Source organism: Mastacembelus armatus, chromosome 18 (genome assembly GCF_900324485.2).
Source record: "Mastacembelus armatus chromosome 18, fMasArm1.2, whole genome shotgun sequence".
NCBI lineage: Eukaryota > Metazoa > Chordata > Actinopteri > Synbranchiformes > Mastacembelidae > Mastacembelus > Mastacembelus armatus.
This window is the reverse complement of record NC_046650.1, coordinates 9,362,161-9,382,757: the sequence shown is the minus strand read 5'-3', so window position 1 is coordinate 9,382,757 and position 20,597 is coordinate 9,362,161. Positions and strand designations below refer to the sequence as shown.

The following is a 20,597-nucleotide window of genomic DNA, read 5'->3' as shown; positions in this document are numbered from 1 at the left end:
TGAGTCACAAATTGTTCAGTCCTATACAGACATGGACATTTAGTCAGTTCTGTTTTGTCAGTTATTTGACTTGAGTACTGGGAACACAATGGACCCTTAAACAGACCCAGACTCTGGAGGCAGGCCCGTATTTTCTACAGTATATTGGAATAAGGTCTTGTATTGGAGGAGTTACCGACACCCCATTGGGTCTGAGCAGACTGACTATCAGCTCTCCTGTGCTGGAATAATACTTCATTTGGGGTAGTTTTCTAGTTATGTGAATAAATACTATCATTAAAAACTGACGGCACAACTACTGTAAAATAATAATAGAGTAAACCTTTGGCTTTTTGCAGCCGTCTGGTTTTGTGGCCCTCAGATAGTGGATCACTGTGCCCAGCTGGTGAACCAGCCTCGGGAAGATCACATGCATTGTTGCTCTTCTCGACTGTGGTTGCTTATCCTCCTTAGGTCCCTTTCAGATCAGATCTCTTTAAAAAAAAAAAAAAAAAAAAAAGCACTAATGTATTCATGCAGACCTTTTGTGTGACAGCTGATACCATTTTCAAATGATGTTTCTTATTTAAATTTGGCCAAAACTTCATTCATCCCTTTATTCATTCATTCATTGAGTCAGTCATTGAGAGAGTGAGCCATCGCTGAAAATAGACGATCTCTGGACGAATCAGACAGCGTGTTTCACCGTGGCCGGGAGAGAGAGAGAGAGAGAGAGAGAGAGAGAGAGAGAGAGAGAGAGAGAGGAAAGGCGTTTCCACGTTTCAGCAGCCGGTTATAGAGCAGCGGACAGCGAGGCAGCAGACGGAACAGCAGCAGCACAGAGGACTCACACTTCCCACACCTGGCATTTCTGTGTTATTATTTCCAAACACGAACTGACCGCTCATCTCACCTGTGCCCCCTTCACGGCCTCATTTCTCACGCTAATAAAAAAAAAAAAAAAAAAAAAAAACGACTTGAAACTGCAAAAGTCCTCCGATCCCCGAGGCTTGGCTTACTGGACTTTTTCCCCCTGCAGCGCGTCTGTCCTCTCTAAGGCCGAAATTAAATTCCCACAGAGCTGTTTTCCTCCAGAGGAGCTTATCTTCCCGCATCTCTCCTCCTGTCTGTAGCTGACTCATTTTGCTGCGCCCGGGGTGAGTACATCTATTTTTATTTTTATTTTTAACACCTTCTCTATTTTACACATGTCAACCGCTTCCTTTGCTGGGGATGTTTCTTTAAGACAGAAATCCCCCGGGGTGCAGTTCATTAATTGCTGGGAGTCAGTCAGCCTCCTCCATTCATCGACATGGATCATTTCTCTCCTCGCATACCGCTACATTAGGACTCGCCTCCTTCACAGCCTGCCTGTAAAATGCAGCTTTCTGCTTTGTTTTAGGCAACACACATGGGAAAAGTTAAAGAAATGTTCCCCTTGTTGCTTTATGAAGCCCACAAATGCTTCACACATGTCATATAACTAAAGTCACCATAGCAGACATGCAGACATTTTGGGGTACTGCAAAAAATTATCTTCGTGGAATCAATAAGCGATTTGTCAGCCTTTAACTTATGTTAAGTGGCAAGTTGGTGGATTTCCCATTCTCTAGAGGGCATTTACCACACCATTCATTAAACTAATTGGATTGGGTTTAGTGTTGCTGTGAGCACTCATGTATCCAATGACCTCTTCATCACCACCCAGTCCCATAACAACCCTAACCGAGGCTCTATTTACTGATATTAATATATGACAATCCACTCATTCAAATGAGATACTCTATTTTAAAAGGGGGGGTGGGGGGTTCTGCGTTTAGTGAGTCATATCAATATTTGTAAAGATCACTGTGGTTCTTTTGGACTAGATTATCCAGAATGTTCTGTCTCTGAACTCACACAATTCAGAGGAAAACAGGTCACATCAAACCACCTGTGACCACCTCTGACCACTGTGTGTGTGTGTGTGTGTGTGTGTGTGTGTGTGTGTGTGTGTGTGTGTGTGTGTATGTGTGTATGTGTGTGTGTGTATGTGTGTGGGGGTATGGGTCTTTTTATGAATGGATGTGTCTGGCCGGCCAACAGCTTTTTGTGTGTGTATGTGCAGAGAAGGGTGGGGGTGAACTAGAACTCCTCTCCCTTATGTTGCCTTAACATCCCTGTATTTTTCTGTGTCTTGATAATTTATTATAGAATCGTTTTAGAAAACTACAGAACATTAAAATGTTCTTTAGATTTAGTGCGACGAGGCAGATCAAAGCTTGGTAAAAACGTAAAATGTTGATGTCTTAGTGCATTTTGCAGTGTTGAATTTTTGTCTCGTCTGCTTTGCTTATTTTAAGTAAAGTCTTAACTAGACAAATTTCATTAATGCTGAATCCGCTGGTTTATTTTCTTGTCTGGTCCATAAGTAAATGGAAAGATGCCCATCACAAAATCCCACAGCTTAAAATTACACAACGAAGTTGCTTGTTGAGTCTGATCAACACTGTAAAACAATACAAAGAAAAACTTAATCTTATAATTGAGAGGCTGCAGTAACTTAGGAATATTTGTCAGTAATCACAGTAGCCACTGATCAATTTTCTGCTGATTGACTTACAGGTCTAATTAATACAATTTACATGCCATCCCTTGATGTAATTGATACATATATCCTCATAAGATGTGCAAACACTTGAGAGTATGTGACACTTGTACAGTGTGACAGCTGTCAGTGCATTTCCTGTGACGCATTCCTGTCATAATTTGCCTGGACAGTGCGACTTTTTTTTTTTTTTTTTAAAGCTTTTAAATAATGTTAAGAGTCAACATTATTTTAATAATAAGGTAAAAGTTTTTTCATGACTTTTTTATAAAGTGTATTCAAATCTAGTTAAATTTAGAGTGCAACAATAAAACATCCCTGTAATGCACAGGGAGTGTTTGCAGCTTTGTGGGGACATTTTGATTCCCTCAGGAGGAGGAGTCAGGGATGTGGTTTTAAGGACAAAATAAGTTTTGGATTAAAATTAAGGCCAAAGGCATGCATGTTAGGAGCTGAGGTCCTCTCAAGTATAGAAGCATAAATGTGCATATGTGTGAGCCTTGACTCAGCTTTTTGGGAGCTGGTCTCCTCTCTGATACATATCGATCTGTCTTCTCAGAGACGGAGAAAAAAAAAACTGGGCAGCACAGCAGAAATGTGCTTCCTCTCTCGGGTTCACTTCCTCTGTGTGCTTGTGTGTGTGTCGGTGGTGTCGGTTGTCCCCACACAGCCACCGCCAGGGGAATATTTGTGGTCAAGTGTTTGCAGGCGCTGAGTCAAACACTGTTTTTCGGGAAGATCAGTGTTAAAACTGGTGGAACTTGAAACAATCACAAGAAAAACACATCAGTTTTTTGTTTTTTTTGTTTTTTTGTTTGCATGGACTTTAGAGCCAACTTTCATTGCTTCCTTGTGAGCAAGCTGTTTGTTGTCACCCACACCAGAAAACAGATAATAGAAGAGAATAGAACTACACTAGAACATGACCAGAGGAAACTAACTGTACTAGCTATGTACTACTATAGTAACGTCCGCAACCAGAAGAAATGAGGAATCGAAACCTCATCTAGTGCAGTTCGACAAAAGTAGATGTAATGTTTCTCCTCCCTCCTCCCTTTTGGTTTTATGTGGAATGATCGGGTAGAAAAAAATAGGGCTGGACAATGTGGCGAAAAATATAACTTCAAGTTTGAAGATGATTCATGAATTTGAAGGGGTTTTTTTCCATAATGAAGCAAGACTGAAACATGGTTCAAGCACCGCAGTTTTCAGATCTTGTCAGGGCTTTTGGAACCATAGTCAAGTGTCAACCCAAATGCACAAGAGAACCTGCACAGTGGAAACACAGGAACTTAGGTGACAAAAGAACACAATGACCAGGCTACAATGCAGAGGCCAGTGCACAGTAACAATGGTAAGAGCGAGCTGGAGACAAGAGAGATACTACTAGTGCAGGGAACAAGATGCACTCATGATGCTAGAGTCCAAACAAAGTCCTAAGAAATCCCAGATAGGCAGCATAACAGAATCCAGCAGGTGATCAAAACCAGAAGGCAAAACTTGGAAGGGGAGGCAATAAAAGACCAGGACCAGAATTGCAGGTGGGTTGTGTCAGATCTATACCTAGAAACCAAGGCTTAGCCGCATCATGTTTCTGCAATTCATGTTAATATTTGGGATTTAATACAACACAACAGTCTGTCCGTCACTCTGAAATGACTGCTCTGACATGCCTCCTGGTACACAGACAGAACTCATACGTCACTATTAGACTATCCCTGCCTTTTGTTTCCTATCTCACTCCCTGTGGTGCTTTGTTTGTCTTAACCATGTGTGTACTGGGCTCTGAGGAAGCTCGGAGTTAGGCTCGGTGTCATTAGACCACATTTACATCCCTGGCTCCTCACAAATACAGTTCTCCACTGCTGCCTATGTTTTTTACAGATGAAACTGATGGAGCTGAGGTAACTTTCTAACGTGACAGGAAAAAGTTTCCTTTAAAAAAAATTGCACGTTCTAGACATGCAGCAAGCAAAGGAATGTGTGATCTGATAGAAAACATGTAAGAAAAAATACAAAGAATGTGCACTAAATAAATCATGAAATTGTCTTCAGGCTACAGATATACAGCCTGTTAGTGTAGTACATGAAGCTTTAAACCTGCCAACACCCACACAAATATAAGGCTAAATACATAATTCACTAATTGTCACAAAGGATTTGATTCCCATTGACCTTAACTGGATGTAGAAAGTCTGCACCTAAATGTCAGTCGGAGACCCCCACAGGTCTCAAAGTTTTGAAATGACCTTCCAAAATAACTTTAACTCTTAAAGTGTGGGTGGTGTGCTGGGCAGTAGACTTGGGTAGAATGTACTGAAAAATCCTAAATGTTAAGTTGAAGTTATTACAACAGATAAAACTCTATAGGCAAGAACAAGCACTGTACAAACTAAAAATGCCAAAGTCGAGTGAACAGTATATCAGATGGAACAGCATAGGAAACTCAGCCTAATGTCTTTGTCTTAGTGATGAGGGTCAAAGGAAGTGATAGTGCAGTTAACTGCCCACTGATGTTAAAAATGTCTATAACAAACAATCTTTATTGTTATACTGCCCAGAGCACTGCTCATATGCAAAAAGGAAATAATGCCTGAAAGAGGAAGTCCACATTTCTGATTACATTAGTGGTTATAATAGGTTTTCATTCCCCTGCCCAGATTTGTCATACTCAAGGTCACTTTTAGATTATTATATTAATTAAGTATAGTCCGGTTGTGTTATCTAAGTCCACAGTATTTGAATATGTACCATCTCCATGCAGGATGGAAATGATGATGTTTATTTTGAAATTTGGCATACAAAGACCATGTTAACTGGAAGAGGAAAGGGGTTTATCAAGGCTTTTAACCTGAATGTGAGATTTACATTGATACAGTATTGTAAGGCCAAAGCATGTGCAATGATTTATTTTAAATTGCCCATACACACAAAGGTTAAGTCTTTCCGTCTCAGGCTGCTGCCACGTGGATACACACACACAAACACACACATATACACATTTAAAAATAAAAAATAAAAAAAAAATAAAAAACACCACAAATTTCATCCCTCCAGCAACTGCTTGGCTGTGTGGTCGGCAGTTTGTTCTGCTTCAAGTGACACCTACACAAATAGCTACTTTTTAATGCTCGCTTCCACTTTTGATGCTGTTTATCTGTATCATCTACACTGTTCTGTGTTGCAGTAGCATCTGTGCAGATACAGCACACTACAGTGTCATGTGTTTGTTGAGGATCTATCATCAGCGTCATAAGGGTGTGTGTGACTTTAGAGTGGTTTACGTGCAAAGCTGGATTGATCGATTGTTTGATTTATGGAAGTGTTGTGTAATCCCAATCTGTCTCACTGGCAGGGTTTCATAGTGGCCAGAAAAATGGATGAAATGAATTACACGCATGCATGTGGTACACCTAAGCCTACACAGACGGACAGAGCCGCAACAGTGCAGATGAGCTGAAGCGCACACATACCCAAACACGTGGCTACGCACACACACACACACTAGGATAAGCTTTTACGCGGGGTTTTGCATGCACACACACACTGATTCAGGCCATTCCTCTTCGTCCCTGTTTATAATCTACTCTGCCGCCCGACTCCAAATGAAACGCCTCAGTGGGTCTGATTGGATTTGATAAGGGTTGATTCAACTGGCGGGGGGGTGGGGGGGGGATTAATACAGTTCTCCAGTTTATTTGTGCATGTCTTTCACATTTTACAGGATATTCTGTTAGAGTTGCCGTAAAAGTGTTGACTGTTTCCCACTGAAGACTATACATCCAGCTGTTGTTGATTTATGTTGATTTATGCAAACTGTACAAAAAAAATATATATATATATATATATATAGTGAAATAGTGAAATCAGTGCAATGGTGCAATGACAGTGTATTGTCATATTTACCGTAAATACAAATGTGATACCAATCTTCCTATCAAAGTCTCAGCAAGAAAGTGATTGAAGACATTTCCCCAAATGTCAAACTATTTAAGGGATAAAAATTCAGCACTGTCCTTGGTCTCAACAACATTACAATGCAAGAAGTAAAATTCAACTTTTCAAAGGACAAATAAACTCATTTTATTAACTGCTGTTAAAGATGTTACAGTAACAAGACCTTAAACTATAATCTAAACTATCACTGAAAGAGTAATGGAAAAAAATCTGGGTGCGTGTGTGGGTATCCATGCATGTGACACGGCTAACTTTTTTGTCATGCAACAGATGAAGACTCAGCAGAGAATCTGGCAGAGCCCGTCAGGGGGTCTGGGGTGTTTGCACTTCTTCATCTGCTCTTTGGATGAAGAGGGATCTGTGTATGTGTGTGTGTGTGTGTGACAGAGAGAGAGAGAGTGTGTGTATGATGAAGAAGTTTGTGGCGTGGGTGGAAAGTACGGGTCTATAACAGTTGCTGTGATGAGCCATGTGTGCCTTGATGAGACACTTGTTGCTGAGGTGATTCAGAGCCGCGGCTGTTGTTGTTTTTTTTTTTTTTTTCTATCCCGAGTCAGAGATGAAGACCAAACGTCTCATGTACTTCATGACAGACCATTTGAAAACATTTTATGGGAGATTTTTAGCTGATTCACTGTTCCTGAAGACTAAAAACCAGGTGAAATCCATGTTTTTTTGCTTTTCCTGATTTGTTTTCCCTCCACACGTTTGTCTCAACTATGAGTATCCATTCATGTCTCAAAAAGGAGGTTTGTTTCCCAAACACATCATTTAAAGCCCAGCCCAAGTGTCCTTCCCTGTCCTAATTTCATGACCTCCACCCCTTTCTCTAGTATACATATTTTTTTGTTTTGTTTTTGGTGTGTGTGTGTGTTTGTATGTTCATGTACTGTATGTGTGGTTGAAAAAGCCTCCAGAATGAGGTGAACCTCTTTGCCACAGAAATGAAGAATGCAGTATAAAACACACACACACACACATACACACATCGCTCCGCTTTCACTCAGATTGATAAAATGCGAGCCAGGCGTCAAACTTGTTCTTGTTATGTTGTTTATGTAACCCTCCGGGGACCTGTGTACCCACCTAAAGCTCGAGGTATTGCTGCTTGCACTAATGCATTGTACCAGCACACAAAGGCCCGACTAGGAGCTTTTATGTAATACCTTTTCACAGAGTTTTGGAGAAACTAATCCCAAGGTGGACAACAAGCAAACCCACAAGCCAGATCTGCCCTTGTAGTTTAATTTCAGTCTTGTCTTACATCTGTTTCGTACTTTGCAGCTGTAGCTATGCAACAGTTTAGGAATGTCAAAAACACATCCAAAGTTTGGACAATTTCTTTGTGTACATTAAAAATAATGAACGCTAATTGTACACTGAATTGTAGGCTGTGCTAAATGTCTGTGAACACTTTGAAAACATGATGCAGCACAGAACAGTTCATAACTGTAGCAACCTAATCGCTAACCTTCAACATTGGACAATGTAACTGACTCATACTCTACTATATGTGCACTCCATTATAACCCACTTAGTCATCTCAGCATGGCAAGTGGTGCTGATTTTGTACACACTGAGTAGAAAAGTCATTGTTTATGACATTACTACAAAAGCAAGAACAAAAGCATGCCCAGAATGAGAAAATGAGAGGGAAACCTTATCCCTGCCAATAAGAACACATCACACAGCCTTTTAGTCTCACAACAACGATGCGTAATAAAGCAAATGGATCTCTAAAGGCTGTTTTACACACGAAGTTATTGTAAATAATTTACAGCAATATTGATAATTACTGTAAAAGACCACTAGTTACTATGACCAGAGCTTTGGCAACCAAGGAGCTAATTAGTAATCCCTCATGATGATATACTGCATCTTATGATACAATATCCTCGAGGTTGTTCTTTACTGCAGTTGTATTTAAATGGCTCTTCATAAAACATGAGTTTTTCTCATGAATTTCAGATAGTTTTTTTTTTTGTTTTTTTATATTTCACAGTAATCAAAGAAATAATTGGCTTTTTCAAAGTGTTTTCAATTAATGTGTGTGGTTTTTAGCCATAGTGAAATTGCTTTGAGATAAGCAGTTATCAGACATTAGAGTCTGATTCAGACTGAACTCTCAGACTGATCTCAACAAATAATGGATTTATCAATTTTTCTTCTTTGTGGTTTTGGGTGACTGCTCACAACAAGTGCTGGATAGATAACCACGATAGCCACAGGCAACGTCACCCTCAGGTCCAAATTAGAAATTATTCAAAACTCTGGCTTTTGACTTAATAACCTCAATCCTATCAGCAATCATCGGCGCTTTGGGTTCATTGCTAGAGAGCTGAACTAAGACTGAGCATTTCCAGCACAGATAGTGTCTCTGTCTTTCTTGCTCAACAATTATGTGCAATTTTTAGTGATGCATTCTCGTCAATCAACAGGTTGTAAGTGCAAAACGGCCATAAATATCCCCATTGTGCTGCTTTACCGACAGGAACGAACACTTAACTGTGATTTATTACCTCAATAATGCGCAGGGCTGCACATGGAGTCCTGCAGCGAATTCATCGACTGCTGTGTTATTGTAGAAATCCATAATAGAGCTGTAATGTGAAGACAGGCAGGTAAAGAATGTCAGTTTGATGTCTCACATTGCCCAGAAGCAGGGTGATGGACTGAGTTTCATTTTCTCTAAATTGCACCCACTTTCCTCCCTGGTACCAACGTGCTTAATCCACTAATGGAATAATAGAGAGGTCTGAGCAATAGAAAGAGAGATGGAGAGAGTAATAGAGGAGGAGTAGAAGAGAGAGAGAGAGAGAGAGAGGCGGGGAGGTGGAGAGGATGCAAGCGAGGAAGCAGAGTATTCTGAAATTTTGAGTCATGCCTGGAGTCGTCAAACACAGGCTGAACAACTTGTCTAATCTCTAATGGACTGCTCAGGGCCCATTTGTGTGTGTGCCAGAGAAGGGTCAATAGCTCCGAAATAGACAGTCACTCCCTACAGTCCCTGAACATTTGACTCCATGTCCCCGTTAGTGAAAGTGAAGGGGAAGCTTCCATTAAAGATTGCCTCTCCACTTTGTGTGTGCCTGTGAGTGCGTCCTGTCTCTTCTCCTTCTTTGGCCCAGGTAATCACTATAACAGACAATGACTTGGACTACGCTCCACTTCTCTTTCCTGCTCTCCTTCATCCTCCAGTTCACCTTCTTTTCCATCATGTCCTCTTTTTCCTCTCTATGTCCGCCTTTCCCACTTCCTGCCCTTTTTTTTCATCTCCTCCCTGTGTTTTCAGAGCAGCGGCAGATCTTGTGTTTCTCATGGCAGCTCCTGAATCAGGGTGTAGATGTCCTCTCCACCCATGTCCTTTAATCTTTTTGAAAATGCTGACAAATAAGCCTAAATTCCTCAACTTATCAGTTTAAACTGTAGTTTTAGGCAAGACATTCATTGACAAAATAACCTTTTTATGCTGATCGTTTTCTACTTTAGAGATTTATAGAGGAAAAGAATTTCGTACCAACATCAGAACACCAAGTTTTAAAATACTGAGATGTTTTAGGTAAAATTATGTTAAAAAAACATAAAGCTTTCAAAGAAAAATAATGTTAAGCTACAGGAGGTGAAGCACAAAAATATTTTTTCTCGCTATAATAGTATTGAAATATTGAAACCCAGAAGCCCATGTTGGTTAAAACACTTACTCTTATGGTATGTTGGCTCTGCAGCATGGTAATATCCTGTCAGATAAAAAGGCTGGTGCAGCAGATAAAAGAAAGTAACTCTGGAGTCCTGCAGAAACACAGAGGAAAGAAAAGATGCAAAGAATTCTTATCATTTAACTCAAGGTCTCAGATGTGCGCTTGTGAGTCAGTGCCTTTTAGTGTTTTGTGCCAGGTGTCTGTGTGAGAAAACACTAAAACCTATCAGCAAAATACAAAAACAAGAAAGAAACACAAATGCGTTACATTTAAGGTACTAATTTACAGTTTGACGGTACCCTTTAGGAAAAAATTCTATGGAAAGTAATTCATTATTTCATTTTTTACTGCTGAAAAAAGCTAGCTGTTTTTGGTTGGTGAATTCATCTTTGAGTTAAATGGGTTAAAACCTGGTTGTTTTATGATGCAATGCAAAATTGCCATTGTTCTAAAATGAAGCCGGTTTTATTCATAGCACTCACTCACCCACATCCTGCCGGCACAAGACGAACACACGTATAAGCCCTGAAGGAGTAAACCATCTCTGGTACAGAAGAGTAAGAAAGGCGGCTTTTTGGCTTTCTCATCTAAATAGGTTAGAAATAGGCAGAATAACATTACTTTCCAGCAACAAGTCCTCTCTCACATCACAGCTTTTCTGACTGTCATTTTTACAGATTGAAAACATGACAAAAGGCCATCTTCAACAGCGCTGCCACCTTTACTCTCTGCTCTTATCAAACAGTGGATCTGCGTGATTACAGCTAACACTCTTTATGAAGTGTTTTTTATTTCTAAGGGTGTGTGTATGTGTGATATGAGTGTGTACTTCCATTAGATTTTGTTTTTATACTACTGTATCTGTAGGTACATGTTATTTAGGGTGTTTCTGAGCGTGCCCATGGCAGTTTCTGTGTTTCTAATATATATCTCTACCAGCAGATATGTCATGTATGTCTGCAAGCATTCAAGTGGGTTGATGCAGGCCTGGGTGTTTTTTGTATGTGTGTGTGTGTGTGTGTGTGTGTGTGTGTGCAGCTGTGGCGCTTGTCCACTGTGTGAGGCGAGGTTATGGCATCCTGTTCCCTTTTCCTTGCTGCCTCTCCATCTGGTGCAGAGCCAGCCGCAGTGAGCTGTGCATTACAGTGGGATACAGCCCCATTATCACCGTGAAGAATGTCGGCATCTGCACCAAGTCCTGCTGTGTAGCTCGGTGTCTGTCTGCTTCTTTTTTTTTTTTTCTTTTGTGTAATTATGCAGTTTTGCTAAAACACCTAAAGCAGCAAAATGTTACTTACACTGTGGGGCCTTGGGGCGACAGCTTGGCTTAAGGTGAGGGTTAAGTGTTGGCAAGTAATGGTTGTGGTTAAGGTTAAATCACCAGTAAATCCATGTAAATCCAGCAAATGTTGACCAGTAAACTAACTAATGTTGATGATTTACTGCTTTGTGGATTCTATGGTAGAAAACTAAATATCTTTGGATTTAAAATGCTGAAACTGAATTTGTAAAATTGCTAAATTGTAACTATTAACTGATTATTTTCAGATTACACGACAAGTTAAGAAAATATGTTGTGTCAAAAAATAGGCTCCAACTCCAAGTTCTCAAGCCGTCACTACAGTAAATTAAACCTCTGAAGTGACGAAGTTACCACATAGAAACATTATATGTGGCCATATATTGGTGCAATAGTTGTGTTTTGCAGCTATATTTCAGGTGTGCAGGTGGTAAATTAATTGATTCTTAAACACTAGATTTTGAGTGTAGTATCACTTTAAGTTTAAACAGTAGACGCTAATATAAACTCCTTATGGTATAGTAAACATGCATGTGTTCGGAGCTACCTGCTTTGTGCAGCTACTTTTCCTCTCCAAAATAGCAGGTGTTGTAAAGGCAGTAACAAGGCATATGCTTCACACTCAAAACAGCACAGGCCTGCAATAAGGGAGAGAAACATATTGTCGAAGGCACAATGTTAACACATCGCTAACAGCTTCAAAAAGGTGCGAATGTAGGTTTGTACAGGTGTCTGTCAAATACAGACTTGACATCATAGAAATGCGCATAAACAGCGTGGCACTTTGCAGAGTAGATGTGAAGGGCAGTAGTACAGAGGTGTGAATCTGTGTTTCCAACAGCAGGGAAAAAAAAAAAACTTTCAGCAATGCATCAGATCACTGACATGTTATGCAAAAACACGTGAGCAAGAATTTTCTTTCTCCCCTCTCTGTCTTTCCAGTCTGGTCCAAATACTCCAGCAGCATTTTTCCATCTAGCCATTTCTCCATCTGGGATCAGGCAGGAGCCAAACAGGAAATGATTTTTTTTTGTCTTTGTATTTTCTTCTCTTTTTTTTTTTTTTTTTTTTTTTTTTGTTCAGTCATCCGCTTCAAGTTATTTATGCAAAGGTGCTGTGTGCACAGTGAGTGGCAATACAAACCCTGCACGATCAAAGTCAGAGTGGGCCTTTTATCAGTATTACTTTGCATGTCTGCATAAGTGATTTTGACCCAGTGTGTGTATCACTTGGCCTCTTGTTCTTGTTTCATTGCCTTCGTTTGCATATTGCTGAGAGAGAGACAAAATGAAGAGTGGAAGCATGCTGTGTGTGTGTGTGTGTGTGTGTGTGGGGTATCAGTGTTGTTTTCAGGCTAGAAAATCCACATCATGGCCCAAGCTGGACCTTCCCCATTCACTTTGTTAGCACTTTAAATAATAAATAGCAACTGTTTCTCAGCAGATACAAATTAATGTTACTGCTTCTTGAGGATTGAGGACACAACACCCTCAAAGCCAAACAGCTGATATTTACCTGCCACATAACTGACAAAAGTGTCAAAATAATCACTGCTCCAAGCTAACAAGTACTTCAGCACACGCCCTCCTCTTAAGACACAGCAGGCTTCTTAAAACTGGTTTTTTTTTTTGGGATCAGGCAAACAAAATATAATGCCTGTGGACAGAGCCAGGATAGCTAGACTGAAGTAACTGGTTGTTGATTACCATATATTTATTGTTTATCTGTATTGTTTGTATTACTCTCTTCACGAAAGTTAAAAAATAATAATAAATATATATATATATATATATTTACCAAAGTGTCAAACTAGTTGAGGTCTGCCGACTGAAAGAAAACTCCTCAGCAGGTGATGACAGGGACTGGAACCGGAAATGATCCTTTCCTGTAGCAGCACAATAAATATATCTGTTAATAGCCATAAAGGTGGATTACACAAGTGAAAAATGGTGCAGAAGATCTAATTCACACACAGCATATTGGAAAATGCTGGAAGAGTCTCAGGAAAGAGGGAAAAAATAGAATGTGAGGGATTATGTGAGCAGCGTGACGGGAAAACAATAAATGCAATGAGAAGGAAGGATGGAGGTGGTGGAGATGTTCGGGGGCTGAATGGAGGAAGAACAAGACGAGGAGGTGGTGGGGGTGGACAGTGAAGAAAGGTGTCGGAGACTGTGAGGATGTGCGAGAAGAAGGAGAGAGAGGTAGGTGTGTGTGTGTGTGTGTGTGTGTGTGTGTGATATTTGTCTGCAGCCCTCGCCTGGGCTGACGTCACTTCAAGTGCTACATGTCTTTTTCTCCTCAAACAAAAGAAAAGACACAGACTTACAGCAGTATTAGCTCTTTCTTCTTCACATGATAAACTCTCTCTGTCAACTTTAACCCCTTGAGGAAATTCCATTACAGCGACTGCTCAGCCATCTGGCTGTCATCTTCTCACTAGGAGACTGGTTGTAAACGTGTCTTGGACACAAGTAGGAGCCCACTAAAAGCAGAACTTACAACAGGCTGTTTGAGTTGAACACTCCCACGTCTCATCCCTCCTTCTCCCCCCTCACATATCCTTGTAAACACAGTTAGGCACGTCACCAGCTGATCATAAGAAACCAGCCAGACTCCTGTCTCAACAACCAAGCAAAACCTCTGACGGTGTTTCTCTACAGCCTGAATGTTTTTGGCCCACGACTGGTTTTTACTATTTGAGTTGCCCACCTGTCTGTCTTTGTGCTGGCTGAGTTTGGCGTAATGTGGGTGAGGTTTTGAATTTTGACGAGTGTATTTTTTTTTTCAGGTATCCAGCACTATATCAGCTCATCTGCCTATTTTAGACATGACAGCTAGTTAAAAATCTAACTACACTATAATTTTTTCACAGGTCTCAGTGAAACAGATCCCAAATGAGTGCAATCTGGTATAATGGCACTCAATTTAGTCTATCATTTATTGTCAGAACAGGTCGGAAAGGTGTGTCAGTAATGGAGTATGTCGCTGTCTGTGGTAATAATGCTGCTGGATGAATTTTCAACTACCGCTTCATTTTTCGCTTGTTATTTTTTGGACCCGTCAACTGTAGTTCACAGGTTTTCATGCACTGCTGCATACGTGCCTAGAAGAGCCTGCAGTGAAGGAGCAGGGGGGAGATGTGAGGATGAGCTACGGGGTGAAGGAGGCGAGATATTTTTGACTTGACTTCACAGCAGGATGTCTGGAGAGGCTGACGTCAGCTCGTGATTTGCACTTTTTGTCACATTTTGCTTGAAAGTTTTGCTCAAAATGACGGCGCCAGTCGCAGTCTCGCTCGTGCACAAACACACAAACATACATTCACACACACGCACGCACACACACAAAAAACTCAAGCATCCTCATTTCATCTCCGCACACATTCAGGCACACACTCTCAGCCCCTCCCCTCCTCATCCTTTCTCCTCCCAGAGGCAAAAGATATTTTTATCTTCCATAAAGCCCAAACGCTAATGAAGCATCGACGACACAAATACATTTTCATGATTTTCCATGTCTGCTGTCTACCACCACTGCTGTGACACACCACAGCATTTCTGTCTGCTGTTGCGAACATAAACTGTCAGAGAGCATGAAAGTCAGGATTATTCAGAGTCGTGACTGATGCATTTCAATGGTAACTGTATATTTAAACATTCATTTAATCATGTATTCAGCCTCAAATTCTCATTAGGCAGCGAGGTGAGATGACTCTACTTATTTCCAGCCCATTTACTTGTTTCAAGCATTTTCATGAAACAGTAAAATAAGACCCAAAGCTCCTCCGACACCATGTGACACTTTATTCAAAACAATTCTTGAGGGAATGAGTGAAAGTAACCAGTACAAATGCCAGATTCTGTCATGTTTAAGGAAAACAAGATGTGAAAAATGGGCGAGAGAGGAGCAAACTCAAGAGTTCAAATACAAAATACAGCCTTCCTACCCACCAACACAGCAAAAAGCTTTGTTTACCACCATGTCCTTCATATACATTGCTATCAGTGCTACATCTACAATATATGCTACAGTACTGTATATGACAAAGTGCTCGAAGGTAGATCTGCCAGTACACTCACTCTCAACTCCATTAAAATCTCCATAACAGAGCAAACTCCATCTGAGGAGGACAGCATGATATAGTTGAAAGCTCTGCAAAAACCTAATAAGTGGACCTTGAGTCTTTTTTTATACTAAATTTCTCTAGACGTGAAAGTCCTTTAGTCACTGAAATTATTTGACTTTTCCATTTTGGAGCTCTGTTGAATAAAGGTGCTTCACAGTCAACATCAAAACAAAAGGACAGGACTTGACTAACAGCCACAGCAGCAGCTTAAAACTACTCTGAAGCATAAACAGCTTGTAAGGACTGTTGATTGTGCCGACTTACCAGGTGCTGAAAGTTACTGACTGACTTACAGTAGCTTAGCCGCATGGAAGTAGGATTTTAATGGATTAGAGAATTAGACCTGACAGCGGTCCAGCATCATGGAGGTGCATTGCGTGACTGCACTCTGTCGTCTCGTTCGGCCTGACCGCTGTCTCTGCAGGGTCACCGAGTCATGAGGTTAGTCCCAGAATAAACAGTGCTTTGCTTTGATTAGAGGAAGTACAGAGGGCCGTACATGTACCTGTGTGTGTGTGTCTGTTTAAGTGGGTGCTCAATAACTCACTCCTGGTATGTCTGCACATGCTCTAACCCATTTACCATCATCTCCTTCCTTCCTAGCAGCCTGCATCCCTCCATGAATCTACACACACCACATCTGGTCTCTCTCTCTGTCACTGTGTGTCTCTCTGGTTTTAGTCATGGCCATCTGGTCTTTTCCTGCAGCCACGATGAACCCTTTGCCATTTAGATTTTAGATTAAGCAGAAAACAGCTCCAGGGACAGGAGACGGAGTAATTCACTCTTTTCTAGCTTTTTTCTGTCTCGCGCTCACACCGGAGTATTCATTCACTTGCGTGTGGCACATGCAGCTGTTCATATTTATACAGTATTCATGCATGAAGTTAAAGACATTATGATCCATTGTACAGACAGAGACCAGACGGGGAGTATTCACAGCATCAGCTGCAATAGAAAAAGCTAAAAAGGCAACAAAAAGGCTCAAAATTTCATGTACAGGCTGTCCTGTATGAAACTAATGCTATGAGCTCCAGTCTGTATGAAACTAATGCTATGAGCTCCAGTCTGTATGAAACTAATGCTATGAGCTCCAGTCTGTATGAAACTAATGCTATGAGCTCCAGTCTGTATGAAACTAATGCTATGAGCTCCAGTCTGCAGATTTTCATGAACGTGTTGCGACATGTAAATATGTCACAATACGTTCAGGTTATAACCTGACTACAGTTCTGCCAAGCCAAATTAATGCTTTATATCTATACATAGATCTCTCATCCTTATTTCATCTATACTCATACAAATACTGTTAGTATGTTGTCAATGAAGTCCCAACTCCTAAGTTTCAGCCTGAAGCATCTTCTGTACCTGCACAGTTTGACAAATGAGAGTCATCGTATGCACAATGTCTCTCCAAAAAGGCGACTGCTTGGGGGGAGAGTTGGAAAGTGATGAATATGGTAGTGTTGAACGAAGCAGAAGGGATTAGCTTCAGTTTTAATTCTGATGGTGTGTCCAGCTGCTGCTTTTTCCCCCTTGTGTTCCCTCTCTCCATCCCTTCTGCTCTCCCTCTTTCACCATTCTCTGTCTTCTCACACTCTCCTTTTCTGTCTGTCTCTCCCTCCCTTGGCAGCTACTGTTTTTTCCGCTGCCTTAAACTCGGGGCCAGGAAGTGTGTCCATGGTGACAGCAGGAAGTAAAGCCTTGGCTAGTCAGTCACAGCCAGGTCTCCATGGCACGCAACACACTCTCTGCAGCTTCTTGAAATATCTTGTTTTCTCATCCATCTAAGCTCTTAAAAGATCAAATGCATTTTCATGTTAAATTTGGAACAAATGCAACACTATAATCCTAATTTTATCCATTAGTTTTCTTGTTTGGTGATGAATCACAGAGGAAAGACAGGTGAAAATGCTTTTAAGGCAATCTTTGCCTTTGTTTTGTTTGCTCAGACAGGAATGTGCATCAATCTGGTTTATCTAATCAGTCAGTCCCTCTACAGCACAGAACAGCATGTTTTACTCCACCAGCCAACAGATGCAGCATTTGTTCATTCTTGAACATGCATTCACACTCACATTCTCACATTTGGGATTAATTCCTAGTATCTGTAAGTCTCCTGTGGTGTTTTTGTCTTCCTCTCTGTTGGTGACCTTTACAGCCTTGTGTCAAAACATAAGGGGTATCTGAATGCAGGCCATATCCACACTGTGTGAGTGTGTTGTGCGTTTCTGAGTTTGTGTGTCACTTGGGAGGATCAAACTTTGGATCAGTCTACACAAACCCCTCCTTAAGAGGGAGGAAAATATCAACATATAGTGCAGTAGAGTAAATGCATTTAGTTGTGAATACATAAAAGCTACAGTATGTCACTTTTTTGTACTATTTATATTGACATATGTCCATGCTCACTGTGCTGTTAAAAGTATGAGATTCATTGAACAGCCTGGCAGCGGTTTCTGAGTGAGCCTCACCCTTCTAGCCAATCAGAAAAGGCCAAAGTCATGGGTAGGAGCTAATGGCTGTCAATCAATTAAAAAAAACGCAGCTTTCACACCAAAGCTTTAAGATAGCAAGATAGAGGAAACACAAAATGTAATAGAATAAAGTAAAATAGATGTATATTAGTAAATGTCACAAATGTAAATCATTTTGGAAAAAACGCTTTGTCGCGATGCCCAGAGGAAGACAAATCAAATACGAGAGAAAAGGATGGCTAAAAAAGAGAAACACAAACTGATGGATTGTTTTAAAAAAAGATTAGGATATTTGAAATAACAGCGCTATTTTTACACTTCACAAATCTTCTTTTCTCCTCAATGAAAAATGGGCCAGTGGCCTATATTCTCCGGCACTTCTCTGCTTCTCTCCAGATTAGCGCTTTCTCTTTTTTCCTCCATTCCTCTCCTTCTCTCTCCCGCTCTCCCTCGCTCTGGGCTTTTGAACTGATAAGAGCTGGCAGTACTCGCTGCCTCATTGGACACGAGGCCGTCTGTAAGAAAAAGGGCTGACTGTTTTCTCTCTGTCCCTTCCCTGTCCATCATCAACCCCCTTCTCATCCCTCTTTTCTCCCCTCTCATCCCATAATCCTGTGCACAGCATCACTCTGTCCAACATGCCTTTTGTCACTGTGCAGGCTTGTGGTGTGGTAGTAAAGGGCAGGGAATCTCTTCATGCAAAAACAAACAGGCATCCGAGTGAGAAACAGCAGCACGGGTTGTAGAGAAAGAGGATGAGGACGGAACAACTGAACAAGGCACTTGAAGGACGGATAAGACAGTGATGGTGTTACACAAGGTGCTTTACTTGGCGAGCGTACGCAAGCAATGTTCTCAGCGAGAGAGACATCAAAGTAAGATTAATGGTCAGAAATCAATTCTAATGGTTCCCAGCAGCAAGATGCTGCTGTGATGATGACTTCAAAGTCTGCCCTCTGTATGATAAAGAGCACCAGGAGGCTTAAAAGAGGAGTTACGAAGAATGAAAGTGAAAAATAACCACAGGGTGGTGATGATGAAGAGAAAAACTGAGACAAAGAGAAAGAAAGAAGATCCATTAGTTGAGATGTGGATGTAGAGAGGGGCCAGATGGCACAACCTTAGAGCACTGTGTTTGACCTTTTGCTGGAATGAGTGTGTGTTTAGTTTGAGTTGTGAGCATTTGTAAAAGAGTGTACCAGATTGTGGTGAAAAAAAAAAAAACACATTTTGTACAAGCGACAAAATCTCCTTTTTTTTTTTTTTTTTTTTTTTTAAAAAAACAACCACCTCGCTTAAACTCACATTTTGGAAAATGGAACATCTGCTGTTAATAGCAAAAGCCTGAGTGAGTTCACTGGACTAACTCAACTGTTAGCTCATCACTAGTATGAATAAATCATAATACGTCCATTAGTGAATCCATTTCATATTTTGGGATGTTATTAATATAGATCCTGTTAGCAAAATTATATTTTCTGGCCTTGAAAGTGCATTACCTGAGCTATATATTTAAATGATGGAATCGAAACATATTTATTCAAGGGCTCTACTTTAAAGTACAACTACACGTACCAACTAGCAGTTCCATTTTAAAGCATTTCATACTTGTACTGCACTACTTTCATTTGAGTTAGTTATTTTACAGGTTAAGATTTTTCAAGCGAAACATGACAGACAAAATATAATGCTTTGTTATAAAACTACACAACATTATATGAAAGTAGCTGCACTTCAAAGAACTACGACATGAAAAAGCTACACATATTAATTCATCAATAAAAATATGTTTTTTTTTCTGCATTGAGTAGTTTTAAAAACTGTTACTCTGAAGACTTCTTAACAAAATTCAATCCACTTTAACTCCATGGGTTTTCATATCAGCTATTAACAGATGGATGTGAAAAAGGAGCAGTCCCATCAGACTTAACCAGTCTTAACAGACCACATGGTGTCATACTGTACCAGGACGCAGCATCGTAATAGCTGCATATAAAGCTGTTACATGGCAAAATACAGTGAAGGCTTGTCGAACCCTGGACAGGGTTTCATGTTCCTCAGTCGCCTTCTGCAGGAGGCGACAGTTTTGTTTGCTATTGGACAAGAAACTTCCAGGGAGGCAGGTGGCATTAAGAACAGATCAATGTCTTTATGTCCAACTATTGCTTGAGAGTCAGATTGTGCAGTCTTCGGGATGTCCCGAAGCATCATCAAGCTTCTGTTCATTCACTGGTTTAATAGTGGACATTAAAGTCTCTGGATTCCTTCTTTCTTAGATGTGAAACAACTAATAGAGCAGGGACTTGTGAAATATATTATCTTTAACTGCTCCAAAAGAGGCGTCATCACTATAAACTAACAGCATAGTATGAGTTCAGTTATGCTTATACAGGAAAACCTCATCTCAAGAGGAAAGCAACTCTTCAATTCAAAAAGCAGTGGCTGAGACTAAATTCCAGACTACAGGAAA

The 20,597-nt window shown here is 40.6% G+C and overlaps 1 protein-coding gene across 1 annotated transcript in view; it reads left to right on the top strand.

Annotated features, from left to right (window-relative positions):
- Positions 1-769: 769 nt before the first annotated feature.
- Positions 770-20,597, top strand: part of pea15 (proliferation and apoptosis adaptor protein 15) — a 30,625-nt gene continuing 10,797 nt past the window's right edge. The window contains exon 1 of the mRNA XM_026330212.1: positions 770-1,136. The gene's annotated coding sequence lies outside the window, so the exon portion shown is untranslated. The remainder of the gene's footprint in view (positions 1,137-20,597) is intronic.